Raw genomic sequence first — 15362 nt, forward strand, 5'->3', positions numbered from 1 at the left:
ATGATCATCAATTTTAAAACAAATTTATAATCATTGTTTTATTAAGAAAAAAACAAAACTCAGAGTTGGAAGGAATTCAAGAGATCGTATTGTGACAAGCTGGTCTTGATTTTATTTATAAAAACAGTGTGAGGTAACCCTAATGCTGTGCTCAGATGAAGATTTGGAGCATCAAAACCCACACTCAAAAGACTGAATGCAATACAAATGATTTAATTATCCGACCTGCAAAGTCAGAAAAGAAACAAGCAATAAAGGGAAAATAAAGAAAATGAGCTAACAAAAACGTTTTGTTATTTGGCTTGGTACAAAAGATTCCAAATATATTAAATAAACTGAGAGTTTTCCAGTCCTGGCTCTGTTTAAATGATGAATTAATTCTCTCAGCAAAGTATTACTAATGTCACACACCAGGAAATGGTTCAGATAGAAACACAATGGCACTCATGAAAATTGCCAAGACACTTCAACCCAACCATGGTGCCCACCCAAAAACTGATTTGAATCCTACATACCCATATTCCAACAGCTATCACGAATATGAAATAGATGACAATGACAGAAATGTCAGCAGCACTTTGGATGTGTTTTTGGCAATGCAGGGGTCTCTGGGGTCTCAGTGACAGTGCTGGGGCTTAATGTGCTGGCCATGGTGGCACGTGGTGGAGATCCCATCCCAAGAATGGCTCTTCTTTATAGAAGCACAGGGTTAATGATCAGCCTTCGGCAGGTGTGCATGTGAGATATCAGGACTGAGTCCAGGCACGTGGACTTTTAAACTTCTCTTGGCAACTGAGATCTTGGCCTTCCAACACTTCATATTGCCCTCTGTAGTGCATTAGAATGAAATACATCCCAGAAATAGAACACAAACTGAAAGTGAACACGGAATTGGGATAGAGTGCACCAATGGAGATCTGATCAGTTTAGTTGGGTCTATGGGGAAATAGTGAGAGACAAGAAGGGGAGGAGAATAGAGAGATGCAATCAGGGAAGGATGGATGAAAGGTAGAGTTCCTTACAGAATAGAGAAGATCCTCCATCAACAATTTTATTATTTGAAAATAAAATTACTCATTCACTTAAAGGTTTCCCCAAATATAGCATTTACTAGGAACAGATAGTTGAAAAAAACTCCACATGATACATCAGGACAACGACACTTCATTCGAGAAAGGGAAGTGGCTCTACACCTACCATTTTAACATTTAAGTGTGCAATACAGTGGCATGGTAGTAAGTACAACTGCAATTACCACCTTCCAATTTTGGAACTTTTTCATTATCCCACACCAAATTCCTTAAGGATGATTGATATACATATTACAATACATTACAATAGATGTATAATATGCATACAATATTTTATATATTACTACATATTTACACACACACAATGTATTTTCTCCCCAGCCTTTGGTAAGTCTTTCGTCTTCTATCCACATGAATTTGTCTGTTCTAAGAACCTCACACAGGTGGAATCATACAATGTCAAAGAATGCTTTCCTTTTGTGAATTATTTTACTTTAGTTGATTCCAATCTAGAGTTCATGAGGGGAGGACTGAAGGAAGTAAAATCAGATACAAAAGAGCAGCCTATAGTTCTATGCTTATTGCAGCACTACTTGCAATCACTAAGGTATGCAATCAGTAGAGGTGCCCATCAATAGGTGAACAAGCAAGCAATATATAGGATAGATGCCCAACAGAGCATGATCAGTCATGCTATGTTGAAAAGGCCCAGGACTGTACATAGACTCCTTTCTTTTGCCAGTCAGGGGGCTTGGACTCAGGACCTGAGCACTGTCCCTGGTTTCTTTTTGCTGAAGAAGTTGTATTCTACCACTTGAGCCACAGTGCCACTTCGGCTTTTTCTATATATGTGGTGCTGAGGAATCAAACCCAGGGCTTCATGTATGCGAGGCAAGCACTCTGCCACTAAGCCATATTCCTAGCCCCTGTGGATAGACTCTTGTGTCAAAGATCTACAGACCTAAACCAAGCCCAAACCAAGCTTTTGAAGACAATGGCCACATGTTTGGGAGGAGCCCAAACTTTAGCAAAAGCACTGTACATAAACACAGCACCAAGAGCAAGGCTCCTTTGGGGCTAAACAACATGATACATCTACATATTTCCCAAAGCATGGCTTTTCTTCATCCACCCATTCAAAGGATGGCTTGTCTCACCTCCAGACCCTGGAAGCTGGGTGGATAGCCTCCATCACCTGGCTGGGCACCAGGATGCCTGTGAACTTCAAAGCTAGAGACACAGCATGGGGATGAGGCAAGTGAGGGTGCTGAGGTTGGTGACATACTTCTAGGAGCAAAAGGAGTTGGAATTTCCAATTCCAAACTAACTCTCTCCTTTCCTGCCCTAAATACATCACTGCTACTTCTCCTGGTCACTCAGCGGATGACTTCAACAGCAGCAAAGAAGAAACCACTAGTGTGCATGTAATTCATTTCCTCTCTCACTTCTTTTCTTTTCATTGCTTGTTACTGGGAATTGAAGTCAGACTGCTAGGAATGGAGGCTGGCACCCAGTCCTTGCATTTCAGATTCTTGAGGAGGAGCCCTGGCTTTTGTCTAGTGGAGGTGGACTAAGATCTTGTGATTCCAGAGTAGCTGTGACAACTGGTGGCATCCTGCTCCTAGCTTGTTTATATGCTGGAGATTCCCTAGTGGCAGTTTAGGGTGGCCTCCAGCTGCGATAATCCTGTCTCAGCCTCCCTAGTAGATTCTTAGTGTGAGCCATTCTGCCAGGCGTTCTTCCTGCCTCTTTCTTGTTAGCTATTCTCTTCTCTTTTCTCCAGTTTTGATAATTCTCCTCCTCAAATACTTGATTTTGTAGAGGCAATTGACAAACACACACACACGCATACGTGCACACACACACACACACACACATCTTAGGATTTTAAAGGAAAGGACAGGCCCCGTGTAATGGGTCCTCAGGTTATGTTTCTTATTGTGCAAAGACAACAGAATGTCTTTCAGCAGCTGGAGTTGGTCAAGACCTTACTGGACCACACAGACTTATTTATTATTGTCCTGTGGTCCATGATTGTACAAGCATTGTTGTGTGACACTTCAATATAGATAGGTCTACCATATCTATAAAATTCCTCCTGCCCATATATTATTTATTTAGAATTGCTCTGGTTTCCTCACCCAGAATGCACTAATGAATTGACCTAACAAACTTGCATTCCTGATAGGCAGGGGTTAGAAGGGTTGAGTCTCACCTGCTGCAGGGGGACCCAAGGAAGTCAGGTTCTGCTGAGAGCAGCCAGTTTAGAAATATTTGGGTGTATGCAAACATGCCCACTGTTTGTGTACCTTCCAGATGTCAGCACTTTCTCATTCCTCAGATTCCTTTGGAAGACTGACATCTTCAGTGATGAGGAAGAGGAGAAACATGAGTTTATTGGCATAGTTCCAGTAGAAAGCAAGTAAGGACTCAAAATTATGCATTGATTACATAATTTTCTTTTTGGTACATCAAGAAACAGCAGCTGCCTGTCACTGGTGGTTCATGCCTATAATCCTAGCTACTTAAGCGGCTGAGATCTGAGGACCTTGCTCAGCTTGGGCAAGAAAGTCCATAAGACATCTCCAATTAACTAGAAAAAGAAGAAGAAAAAGGAGGAAGAGGAGGAAAAGGAGAAGTAGAGGAAGAAGGAGGAAGAGGAGGAGGAGCAGGAGGAGGAGGAGGAGGAGGAGGAGGAGGAGGAGGAGGAGGAGGAGGAGGAGGAGGAGGAGGAGGAGGAGGATGGAGTGGACTTATGTCTTAAGTCATAGAGCCTTGAGCAAAGAAGCTCAGGACAGTTCCAGGCACTGAGTTTAAGACCTAGGACAGGTGCACATGCACAGGGTGCACATGTGCTTGCGCACGTGTGTGCATGCACACACACACACACAGAAAGAAATGCAGAAAAACTAAGTAGAGCCCAGATTGGCTGCTGGTATATATAAGCACGCATATGAAAACAGGAGAGGTCACAATCTACAGGCCATGAAGATTGTTGCAGTAAGAGATGTCTATCCTGTAAGCTCTGCTGCTGAGTGCCTGCCTCTTAAGAAGGTGAAATTGCAAGGAGAGCCTGTAGGAGCTGGAAGGGCTACTAAGTGCCTGTTTTAAGAGGAGGCCTCTCATGTGCCCTTTGTGGAGATGCCGAAAGTGTGATTCAGCTCTTGTGCTGAGGATCTGTCCTGCCTTCCTAACTCCCCAAAGTCAATAGCCTTATGACCAGAGATTCTCTCGATGTGTAAGACATTAGTAAGTAATCCTGCCATTCCCATTTAGGACCCCTGGGAAGTACAGTGCCCAGAGAAAATAGCCAAGGAAACTTTGAGTGCCACCAAGAGTGGGCTCCATCTCCAAGCATACAGGCCTGGTACTCCTACAGAGCAATGTAGTGTATGACACGGGTGATAGAGACCTGACTCCTTCTCTGTAGTTGTTGAGGCCACAGTCAAAAACGCAATCTTTGTCACTTGTTTTATGTGATAATTCCAAGTCAAACATGTATCAATGTAAGGACCTCATTTGAAAGTACATACCATTCCACATTCGTTCATCAGGAATCTGGGAGCCTGAAGCTCCTCTAGTCCACAGGCATGGAGATGTCTTGATAACAGTATGGATCCAGGATAAAACAGCCACCTTCTGTTATATCCCGAGAGCAAGAGAAATCCATGGAGGCATAACTAAAGGTGGAAAGGGGTTTTATTTACAAAGGAACTTTATTTGCAGCCTAAAATTCAGAACCAGAAGAGCCCTCCACCTCCAAATACTGGCCTGTGACTACCTGGTCCTGGGCAACCAGAACCAGAACCCAGAACCAAGACCAGTCCTGACCAAACCTCCATTCCTTAACCTCCAACAGCTTCAACCTCCAAACCCCTTGAGGAGCGAGCTTCCTTCTATTCCTCCTTCCTGCAGGCCTTGCTTCTCCTCAGGTCTCAGGCCTCCTCACAGGCCTTAGGCTTCTCTGTAAGCCTTGGGCCTCAGGGCTCTCCTCAGACCTCAGGCTTCAAACCTCTCCACAAGCCTCAGGCTTCAGACTTCCCCACAGGCCACAGGCTACTCTATGCTCTCTGCAGGCCAGTTCCTTTCTGTTCTTCTGGCAGGCACCACCTACTTTCCTCCCTCCTTCCTCTCCTCTTCTCCTCCTCCCTTTTTTTCCTCTTCCAAAGGGGAATACACACACACACACACACACACACACACACACACACACACACACTACAGTGGCACTAAAGCCAGTGTGGGGCAGGGCTTCCTTGGCTGCCCTTCCCACATTCTTGATGGTCCAGCAGCCCAATGCCATGTCCCCTCCTCGGGGTCCTGGCAGTGACAACGGCAGGGGCAGGACTTCCTGTCCCACTGGCTATTACACCTTCCAGGTCACTATTTCCTATGCTTGACATTAGGGGTTCACCGGCATGACATGGCTAAATTTCCAGAGCCCATCACATCTGCAACCCTTTTTATATAAACTTGGTTTACTGGGGCTGAGTACTTTCTAGGCCTGATGGAGGAAGCTAATTTCAAGACTCAAACATTTCCTGGGCCCAATCTTGAATAGTTTTGAATGCCAGCGCTTGTAGTTTGCTCTTCATTTGTCTTCATTTCTCCACGAGGAAATGATAAGGATCCACCTTCTCTCTCCAGAAGGCTGACCCTGTCCTCAAAAAGGACTGAGAAGAAGTGAGCACAAAGCTTTGCAAGCCGTCCCAAAGAGTTCAGTGTCCCAATGCTACTCTCAGAGCAAAATTGCCCTGGTGGTCAAGGCAAGGCAATCTAGATGAGCTTTTTCTTCCTAGTTATACTTTTGTATTGAATAAGTATTTGTTTGTAAAAAATAAAATAAAAGGGAAGTTCTGAATTTATGAAAAAAGGATGCCAAAGCCAGCTGAGTTCAGGAGAAAGCTGTAGAGGGCAGGGGCAGGGGTTGAGCCAAGGCAGGCACATGGGAGGGGGAGTCCTGGCAGAACTCTGGGAAACTCTCCAAAGGAAAGGCTGAGGAAAGCAGGTTCTACCCAGGGTGGGCTGAAGATGACGACCCGCAGGTTCCAGGGAGGAGGGACCAAGGGACAGGCCACGGGCAACGAGTAGGAAGGTGGGGTGGAGCTAGGGCTCCAGGTCACCCGGCCACGAATGCCACAGAGCCCGGGGGGGGGGTGCCCAGTAAAGAACAGGCTCAGAGGCTTCCATGCCCGGACGTCTTTCTCCCCATCTCAGGAAACCTCCACCTCTCCCTACCCCAACCCTTCTGTCGCCTCACCGTGTCCCTCACTCTCCTGACACCCCTGTTTCCCCTGATCCTTCTCCCCCTCTTAGTCTCCTGCCCGACACCCCTACTCCCAAGCCCCACCCCTCGCTGGGTCACAGGCCTACTCATCCCCACAGCCTCCCTTCCTCCCACCTCCCAATCCCGGGGCACGTCCGGTCCTGGACTCCCGTCCACTCCACCAAGATCTCGCGAGATTTCGCATGAGCGCCCGCAAACTGCTGAGTCATCCTCGGGTTCCTCGGGCTACAGCAGCCATAGCCGAGGCCTGGAGGACGCCTGGCGAGGCGCGGTGGGGAATACACGGTAAATTCAAGCAGCGCCCTCGTCTCCTTCCCGGTGCCCACCCTGCCCTGGGTTCCCAGTTTTCCACCCGAAAGTGGGCTGTGGCCTTGCGGGGTGAAGCCAAGCGCACCCGCGGCCCACGTGAGCCGGCGGCCCGGCCCTGGGAAGGCGGCCACGGCCAGGGGTGTTGGAGCCAGGGGTGTTGGATGCCGTCCCTCAGAGATCCGGGGCCTCGGGGCGGGACGGGGTGCTGTCCTCTGTGGGCAGGGTATGGGTTTGAAACGGGGTGTCTCTCCTGGGGACCCTGCCTCTGCGCAGGCCTGGGGGTGGAGGCCGCCCTCAGAGGCTCGGGGTCCCAGAGCAGGGAGCGGGGAGAAGTGACGCGGGCGGGACGGGGGTCAGCGACCCTCAGGGGAGGGTCACTTGTCACCAGCTCAGGTCTGTCACTCACATGGACCTCAAACTCAGTGAAGAGAAACGGGTGCTGAAGGCTCGGAATGTGGCCTAGTGGTAGAGTGCTTGACTTATATACATTGTTATGCCAAGTCGAGAAACGACGAGACGCAGACATTCCAAAATGCAAAAGCAAGGCAAGAATTTATTCAAGCGAGCCCTAGCTTGGGGCCTTGTCCTACCCACGGACACAGCGGAGGTTAGGAGGCAGCCTTGAGCTGCGATTACACAGAGCTTATGAAGGCAAAAGACAAAGTTACAGCAATCAGGTGTTTAAGCAAGCAAAATTACGGGTACAAATCTGATTGACTCAGGGTTCGAAGCATTCTAGGGGAAGTTAGAGTTAAGCATTCCCAGGCGTTTAGAGTTCTTGACCGGCTGGGCCCTAATAAGCTTGCCCTGGGTTTGCTCAGACAACAAAATGGGGGCTGCCTGAAAATGGGGTTTACTTCAACTTCTTCATTCCCCTTTCAACATAAAGCCCTGGGTTCAATTCCTCAGCACCACATATATAGAAAAGGCTGGAAGTGGCACTTTGGCTCAATGGTAGAGTGTTAGCCTTGAGAAACAAGAAGCCAGGGACAGTGCTCAGGCCCTGAGTTCAAGCCTCAGGACTGGCCAGAAAAAGGGGGAAAAAGCTCAGGGATAGTGGCTAGGCCCTGAGTCCAAGCCCCAGGACTGGCAGGCATGCAAGTGCACACACACACACACAGAAGAGTTGCGCTGGATGTGGTACAGAACACTTAGAGTGTAGGACTTGGAAAGTTCAAGGCTAGCCTGGTCTACATAGATATTTTGTGTCAAAATTAGTCAGTTAAATGAGGAGAGTCCTCCTGAGGTCAGGATGGAGTCTGTAGAGCTCAGTTTCCTCTGCAGTTCTCCCAGGCCTACATTCCATAACCATATGTGTTAAAAACCCAGTCTCCTTGCTTTTGGAGCATTTTCTTACTGCTGTCAGACTCGTGTGGAAGCTGGTGACTGGCAGGACAGGACATCGTGAGAAAGAAATATTGGAGTACTGGAGTGCAGTCTGAGTTGAGCTGGTGTGGAAGAAGTTATCAGGTAAGATGGTCCCCAATCATCATCAATCATCTCAGTTACCTGGATATCACCTGTTAATGCTGATCTTTGTCATTGAGTAGCTAAAGAGACTCTCCATCCTGATGCATTTCTTAGGGAAGTAGGAAAAGTCTTTATTTTCCTAAATCATTTTTTTCCATTTTGCACAAATGTATTCTCTTGCTGTTTTGCAAGAAGGATCACTTAGCTGAGCAGAGTGGCTCATGCATGTTATCCTAACCACTTATGAGATGGGGACTGGGAGAGTGACAGAGACCATTTCAGCTAGTATACTGAGGATTGTTGTGTATGCCTATTATCTCAGCTACACAAGAGGCCCAGGTAGGAGGACTGCAGTCTGAGGTTAGCCTAGGACAATAACATGAGACCATACCTGAAAAATAACTAAGGGCTAAGCCTTGGCTCAAATGGAACAGTACGTGCTTCACAAACATGACATCCTGACTTCAAATCAATATTTTAGGAAGCAGCTCTAGTGTGTTGAGGACCCCATACTCAAGCTGTGGTCACATTCACAATGTCTATTATGCTAATTTGACTTGTTGAGGGTCAGTGGACCTGAGGTGGTCAGTCCTGGAAAACTGGTTTATCTTGGTTCACTCTCAGGTTATACATTTTCAACTACTCTAGCCTCTCATATCAGGTGGGATACACCTTGGCCTTGAATGGTTTTTGTGGTGTGTGGACACTGTAGGTCAGCAATGTTGAACCTGGGTAACTGCAGTTGTAATGAGGACAAGGGGGGCAGGGGGGGGGGGATGCAAGGCCAGTGAACCAATGCATACTTTATTCCAAGAGGGCCAGGGTTTATATAGGGTTAGAAACCAATTTTACAACTACAGGGTAAAAGATCAATACAGCATGACATTTGTCTCAAATACAAAAGTGGAGGAAATTTCCTACTGTGAGGGCAGGAACTTGGTACAAATGCCCCTCTAATTACAGGAGGTAGTGACTACAAAGATTGTTGATATCAAAACAAGGAACTGTATACAACTGAGGTAGAACTATAATTATCTCCTAGCTACTATCCTTAAGGCTAGATAACATCAATCTTGACTTCTCCAAATACTTGTGAAATAACAGTGAGGAGACTTTCCTGTTTATAGTGAGAATCTAACACTAAAGGCAGCTGGTCAAGCAAGTCTCCTCAGGGAGACTTGCTAAGCAGGGGGGAAAAGGAGATTCTCACAACAACAGGTGGCTTCCTTTGGCCCACAAACACCAGGAACTCCTTACTGGGAATGTGTTCCCAAGGGCCTATTAGTGTGCTAATGAGGCATCAGAGTAACCATGCTGGGGCTAAATTTTTCCACTGGTTGGAGACTTTAATTCTCCAACACAGCAAGATGCTGTTGAATGGCTCAGGATATTTTTGTTTGCTTATCCACAATGAAGCCATCATTGTCAACCTTCAGTTTTTGGAACTTCCATTTTTTCTTCCCTTTCCTTTTCTTTTTTTCTTTCCTGTTCCCCTTTTTCCTGTTTCTCTTTCCTTTTTTATTTGTTTATTTTTGGTGATTCATGAGTTTGAACTCAGAGCCTGCTGCTTCTTGGTAGGCAAGCAATGTACCACTTGAGCTATGCCCCCTAGTCCTTTTGCTTTTTGTTTTTCAGGTAGGGTTTGTGATTTTTCCCAAGCCAGTCTTGGACCATGGTTAAATATCAGTGGGAGGCTGCAGTAGTTGAAAATATATACCTGTACTTCTTCAGTATCCAGGATTATAGATGTGCACATTCTTGTTCAACTTGCTTTGTTTGTATTCTTCCCTTTTGGAGTAGTAGTAGGCTTTGAATTTGTGTTCTGTACTTGGTAGGCAGGTGCTCTTTTGCTGAGCCATATCTCCAGTTCTTTTTATGAAGTGGTTATTTTGAAATATTGTCTTTGTTTTTTTTATGTCCACATTTGGACCTGGATTTACCTTTGTTTTTTGTTGTTGTTATTGTTTTTCATCCCATCACAACTGGGATGATAGCCATGTGCCATCACACTTCCTTTGGGATGGAGTCTCCTGGACATTTTTTCATGGGCAGGCCTGTAACTGTGATCCCTCCCAGTCTCAGCCCAACATTGAAGACTAAAGAAAAATAGTTCACTATTCTAATGAAATTTAGTTTTCATAGCACTAGAAAAATATACATTATACTTTTTAGATGCTTAATCAAAATCAACACACATGCAGATTCACTTTTTCTTGTGTCACCAAGATTTAAATGAGGCAGTCACATTGCAGTGTTTATATTGCCAGCCTATACAATAGTTTTAGAAGGTTGCACAGGTTGCATTGATGCTTCTAATAGTAAATGAGTGGAAATCAATAAAGCGAAAACCAGACACCAAATAGTCACTTTAATCCTTGAAGCACAAGGATCCCTGGGAAAAGTGTTAAGTTTTTCTTCCTACTTTATGGAAAAATTAGGACCAGTGTTCTTAAAAAGGTAAAAATGTCTATATCTTTTTCAAGTTAGGATATAAAGTGGATAAAATTTTTGTAATCTTAAAATTCTTTCTCTAGTCTCTATTTAAGAAGATACTCATCCATATATAATGCCATAAAGTAAAACAAGGTTATAAGTAGACTTCATTTGGCACAGAGGCCATAAATATCTCTTCTGTGTACCTAATGCTTCAATATAGAGGTGCAGCTGTAGGACAGACTTCTGGTTTGTCTCCCTGTCTCCAGGACCATTAGAACTGCTGAATCTTTCTCTAGGCTTTTAGGTTGAAAACAGGTTTTTGTTTTGCTTGGTTGGTTAGGTTTTCTTAGCTACTGTAGTGCTCAATTCTTGTTGAGTTTTGCCTTGATGAAATCCATTTGTACAATTAATTTATGCTATAATTTTAAAACATTAAATAAGTTTCTCTCAATCGCTGTGGGATTATTACACATAAAACTTACATGAGTTTTATGTTCTACTTAGATCATATCCCCAAGTTAACTCCTCTGTATAAGCAGGTATTTTGACATTCAGAAATGAACAGATCCCAAACAGTTCTACTAAAGAAGTATTTCAGAGAAGTATAATTTCAAACTTTTCTTCTAAAAAAGGCCATTTCAGCTTTTGTGCTCTTGGTACTTACTTTCCAGGAGGACTGGAATTAGAGATGTGAGTAGATGTAGGATGATGACAGTGGTTATATTGCTGCCTCCTCATCACTGGGCCAGCAGAGATATGGGTGTGTTTTTTTGGCCAGAGTACAGAATGGAATTTCAGTAAACAGATCTCCACTTTTGCTACACCAATGACATTGGGATTGAATTGGTCATTCAGAAGGGGTGAGGAGAGAAAATGAAGTTACTCATGCTTGGGCTAAGAAGACTTTCTTGTTGCATGAATGTTTTCTCATCATTTTTTTTGCAACAGTTTCATCAAGAAGACCATGTGTGACCCATCGAGACTCCTGGAGCTGGCTGAGCAGAGCCTGCTGAAGAATGAGGCCTTAGCCATTGCTGCTCTGGAAGAGCTGCCTATGGAGCTCTTTCCATCTCTGTTCACAGCAGCCTATGCTGGGAGACACAATGAGGTCCTGAAGGCAATTGTGCAGGCTTGGCCCTTTGCCTGCCTTCCTCTGGGGACTCTGATGAAGGAATGGCAGCCTCACCAGGAGGCCTTCCAAGCTGTGCTCAGAGGGCTGGATACACTTCTTACTCAAGAGGTTCGCCCTAGGTGAGGAAGACTCAGCAGTTTGGGAATATGAGAATGACACAGCTGGTGTCAAAGGTATAGAGAGCATGGCCTTGGGAGGGTGCTGGTAAAGAAGCAATTACTGATAGCTCTTAGAATAAGCTACCAGGTCATGCATAGGGGACTTAAGGAACATGTCTGCCCTCCTTCCCAGTGGCACATAAAGTTATAGGAAACAGAGGCTGGGGATATAGTTCAGAGTGGAAGAGCCCTTCCCTAGAACTTGTGAGGTCTGGTGTTCAACCCCTAGATTGGTAGACAAACATGCACCAGGGAGGATCTAAGGGCAAAGTTATCCTTCTAGAAGAAATGTCCAGAGGAAAAAGCAGAATCCAAATAGAGATGTGAGCAGCAACTAATGACTAGGTTTTTGAGTAGAAGTTTAAGTTAGACACTTTATGTTTGCCTGTATTCTGAGACTCCTTTTATTTTTAATTAATCACTTGTTTTCACCACAGGAAATGGAAACTGCAAGTTCTGGATTTACGCCAGAAAACTCCTCAAGACTTAGAGACTGTATGGACTAGAACCAGGGATGGTCTGTGCTTACTGCCAGAGGCTGCCCAGCCACTGATGAAGAAGCAAAAAGTAGGTGATTCTGGAAGGGGAGTGAAACAACCCTTGGCTCCTGTGCAGGTGCTCATAGACCTGTACCTCAATAAAGGAAGCCATGATGAGTTGCTCACTTCCCTTATTGAGAAGGTCAAGCAAAGGAAAGGTTTACTGTATCTAAGCTGCAAGAAGCTGAGGATTTTTGAAGTACCCTTGCAGAATATTAAGATGATCCTGAAGATGGTAAAACTGGACTCTGTCCAAGATTTGGAAGTGAGCTTTACCTGGAAACTGCCAATTTTTGGGAAGTTTGCTTCTCATCTGGGCCAGATGCATAATCTGCGCAGACTCATCCTGTCCCACATCCAGATATCTCCCGGTACCTCCTCAGAGGATGAAGAACAGTGTGTCAACCAGCTAAGCACTCAGTTCCTCTGTCTGCATCACCTCCAGGAGCTGCATTTGGAATCTCTCTTCTTCCTTCAAGGCCGCCTGCATAGTGTGCTCAGGTAAGAGATAGCACAAGTTATGTTTATTTCAAGAATAATGAGTGTCTATTCTGTGCCAATCGCAAGCAATATGATCCTGGATGTCAAGAAATTGTCTTGTTCCTATGTATGATTTCTGTCACCAGACTGCTCTTAAAAAGGCTAGAGGTAATCTTAGCTCCTTCCCTTTTTTGTTGCTAATAGTAGAAAAGAAAAGGCTAGGTACATCATTTCTAAGTTGGGGTTTTGTTGTGGTTTGTTTTTTTTCCTATCACTTGTGGGGCTTAACTCAGAGCCTGTGCGCTGTCCTGGAGCTCTTTTGCTCAACTAGTACTCTTACCACTTGAGCTACAGTGCCATTTCTGTTTTTCTGGTGGTTAACTGGAGATGAATCCTATGGACTTTCTTGCTCAGGATGGCATCCAGTTGTGATTCTCAGATCTCAGCCTCCTGAGTAGCTCAGATTACAGGTGTGGATCACCAGCACCTGGCTCTGTTATTTTTTTTTTTTTTGGCCAGTCCTGGGCCTTGGACTCAGGGCCTGAGCACTGTCCCTGGCTTCTTCCCGCTCAAGGCTAGCACTCTGCCACTTGAGCCACAGCGCCGCTTCTGGCCGTTTTCTATATATGTGGTGATGGGGAATCGAACCTAGGGCCTTGTGTATCCGAGGCAGGCACTCTTGCCACTAGGCTATATCCCCAGCCCCTGGCTCTGTTATTTTTAAATAAGTATTTTGTTTCTCAGTTCTAGTCCAAGACAAATAGGCTGCACCAATTATAGCCTTTTTTTCTGGCAGAGTCCTAAAGCAATATAGAATGTCCTGACTAAAGAGACATAAGAGATATAACCACACTGGATGGGGTGCAAACCAAACTTGTCATTCCAGCATTTGTGAGGCTTGGTAGGAGAGTGCCTTTGAGACTAGCCTGGGCTACATAGTGAGACTGTGGCTCAGTGTCGGGCCTCTGAGGACCCTTCCTCCCCTTCTCCTGGAGAAAATGCCTGAACCCCCAAAACTATGAAAGAGCACTAGGCCTTGTCTTCCGCCAGCAGAAGGCAAAGGCATACTCTCGTGGACCGTGTTTAGCCAAGGAGAGTAAGTTACTGAAGCCTCCCTCCCTGCCCCTTCTCACGTGTCGGAGGTTGGCGCGGAAAAAAGACTCCAGGGAGACGGTTGGCGCGGAAAAAAGACTCCAGGGAGACAGTCTGAGGTTTGAACTGAACTCCGCACCCAGTGGGCTGGAGGGAAGGATTTATTATGGTGACAGTGACGGTGACAGAGGCAGGAAGGGAAGGACTTGGCTAATTGGCTGAGCCGGGCTGTCTTGGCAAGGGTGGCATCCTGGGACTCCCCCCACAGGCTGACGTCATGCCCCAATAGGACCGCCCCTGGGCTCCGGCGGTGTCATGTTGAAGGGGTCCACGTGGACAGGAGGCAGACCGAGCCAGAACTACTCCCTCTGGTTCTGGACCCAAAAGGTGTAGGAGTGGCTTCAGGCCATACAGCCCCAGGACGGGAGGCGGGGAGGGTCAATCGGTGACACTGGCTGGAAGGAAGTCTGAGTTGTGATGAGAAGATTTTCTTCTTTAATTTTCCCCTAATTTATAATTGAAAGTATTACCAGATGTGTCTCTGAAACCAAAATAAACTAATGCCCCCAAGACATAGGCTCAGGCTTTTTTCAGAGTATGTTCCATAGTCATCTTGTTTAGCACCCAGATCCCTAAACTATGTATGTGTTTTTCTCTGCTCAGAAGATAAACGAAAGGAGAGTTAGACATTTCATTCCCTTGACCCAGCTCACAATGTAGGTAGGATTTTACCAAACCTTGGACTTGCTTGAATGCCTCTTTACAGTATGTTATATTAGAGACTGACTATCATGAAGAATAGGTCTTCCCCACTGGCTGCCACCACATCACCACTAGTTCCCAGCACTAACTGTTTTGTCTCTCCTCAGATGCCTGGTGAGCCCCTTGAAGATTCTCTCGGTCACCAGTTGCCTGCTTCTGGAATCAGACTTGATGAATCTGTCCCAGTGCCCCAACACCAGGCAGCTGATGGAACTGAATCTTAACAGGGTCAGACTGAGTAATGTAATTTCTGAGAGCATTGGAGCTCTGCTGAAGAGTGTGTCTGCCACCCTCCAGAACCTGAGCTTAAATGAATGTGGCATCATAGACTCTCAACTCACTGCCATTCTACCTGCCATATGCCAATGCTCCCAGCTTACAGTCTTCACCTTTTCTGGGAACCCTGTCTCCATGTCTGTTCTGGAAAGCCTTCCACATCATACCATTGGACTGACCAAGCTAAGACGTGTGCGCTATCCTGCCCCACGTGAGAGTTATGAGAATGCTGATGATATCAACCACCTGGGGATGCTTGCTCACCTACAAGCCAGGCTGATGCAGGTGCTGCGTGAGTTAGGGCATAACAACGTGGAGTGGCTCGGTGCCAACTCTTGTCCCCATTGTGACTGGCCTTTGTATGACCCATAACCCAACCTGTGCCCCTAA

The 15362-nt window shown here is 45.8% G+C and overlaps 1 pseudogene; it reads left to right on the forward strand.

Annotated features, from left to right (window-relative positions):
- Positions 1-437: 437 nt before the first annotated feature.
- On the forward strand, positions 438-15362 carry LOC125347755 (annotated as a pseudogene).

This window comes from Perognathus longimembris, chromosome 3, assembly GCF_023159225.1.
Source record: "Perognathus longimembris pacificus isolate PPM17 chromosome 3, ASM2315922v1, whole genome shotgun sequence".
NCBI classification, from domain to species: Eukaryota; Metazoa; Chordata; class Mammalia; order Rodentia; family Heteromyidae; genus Perognathus; species Perognathus longimembris.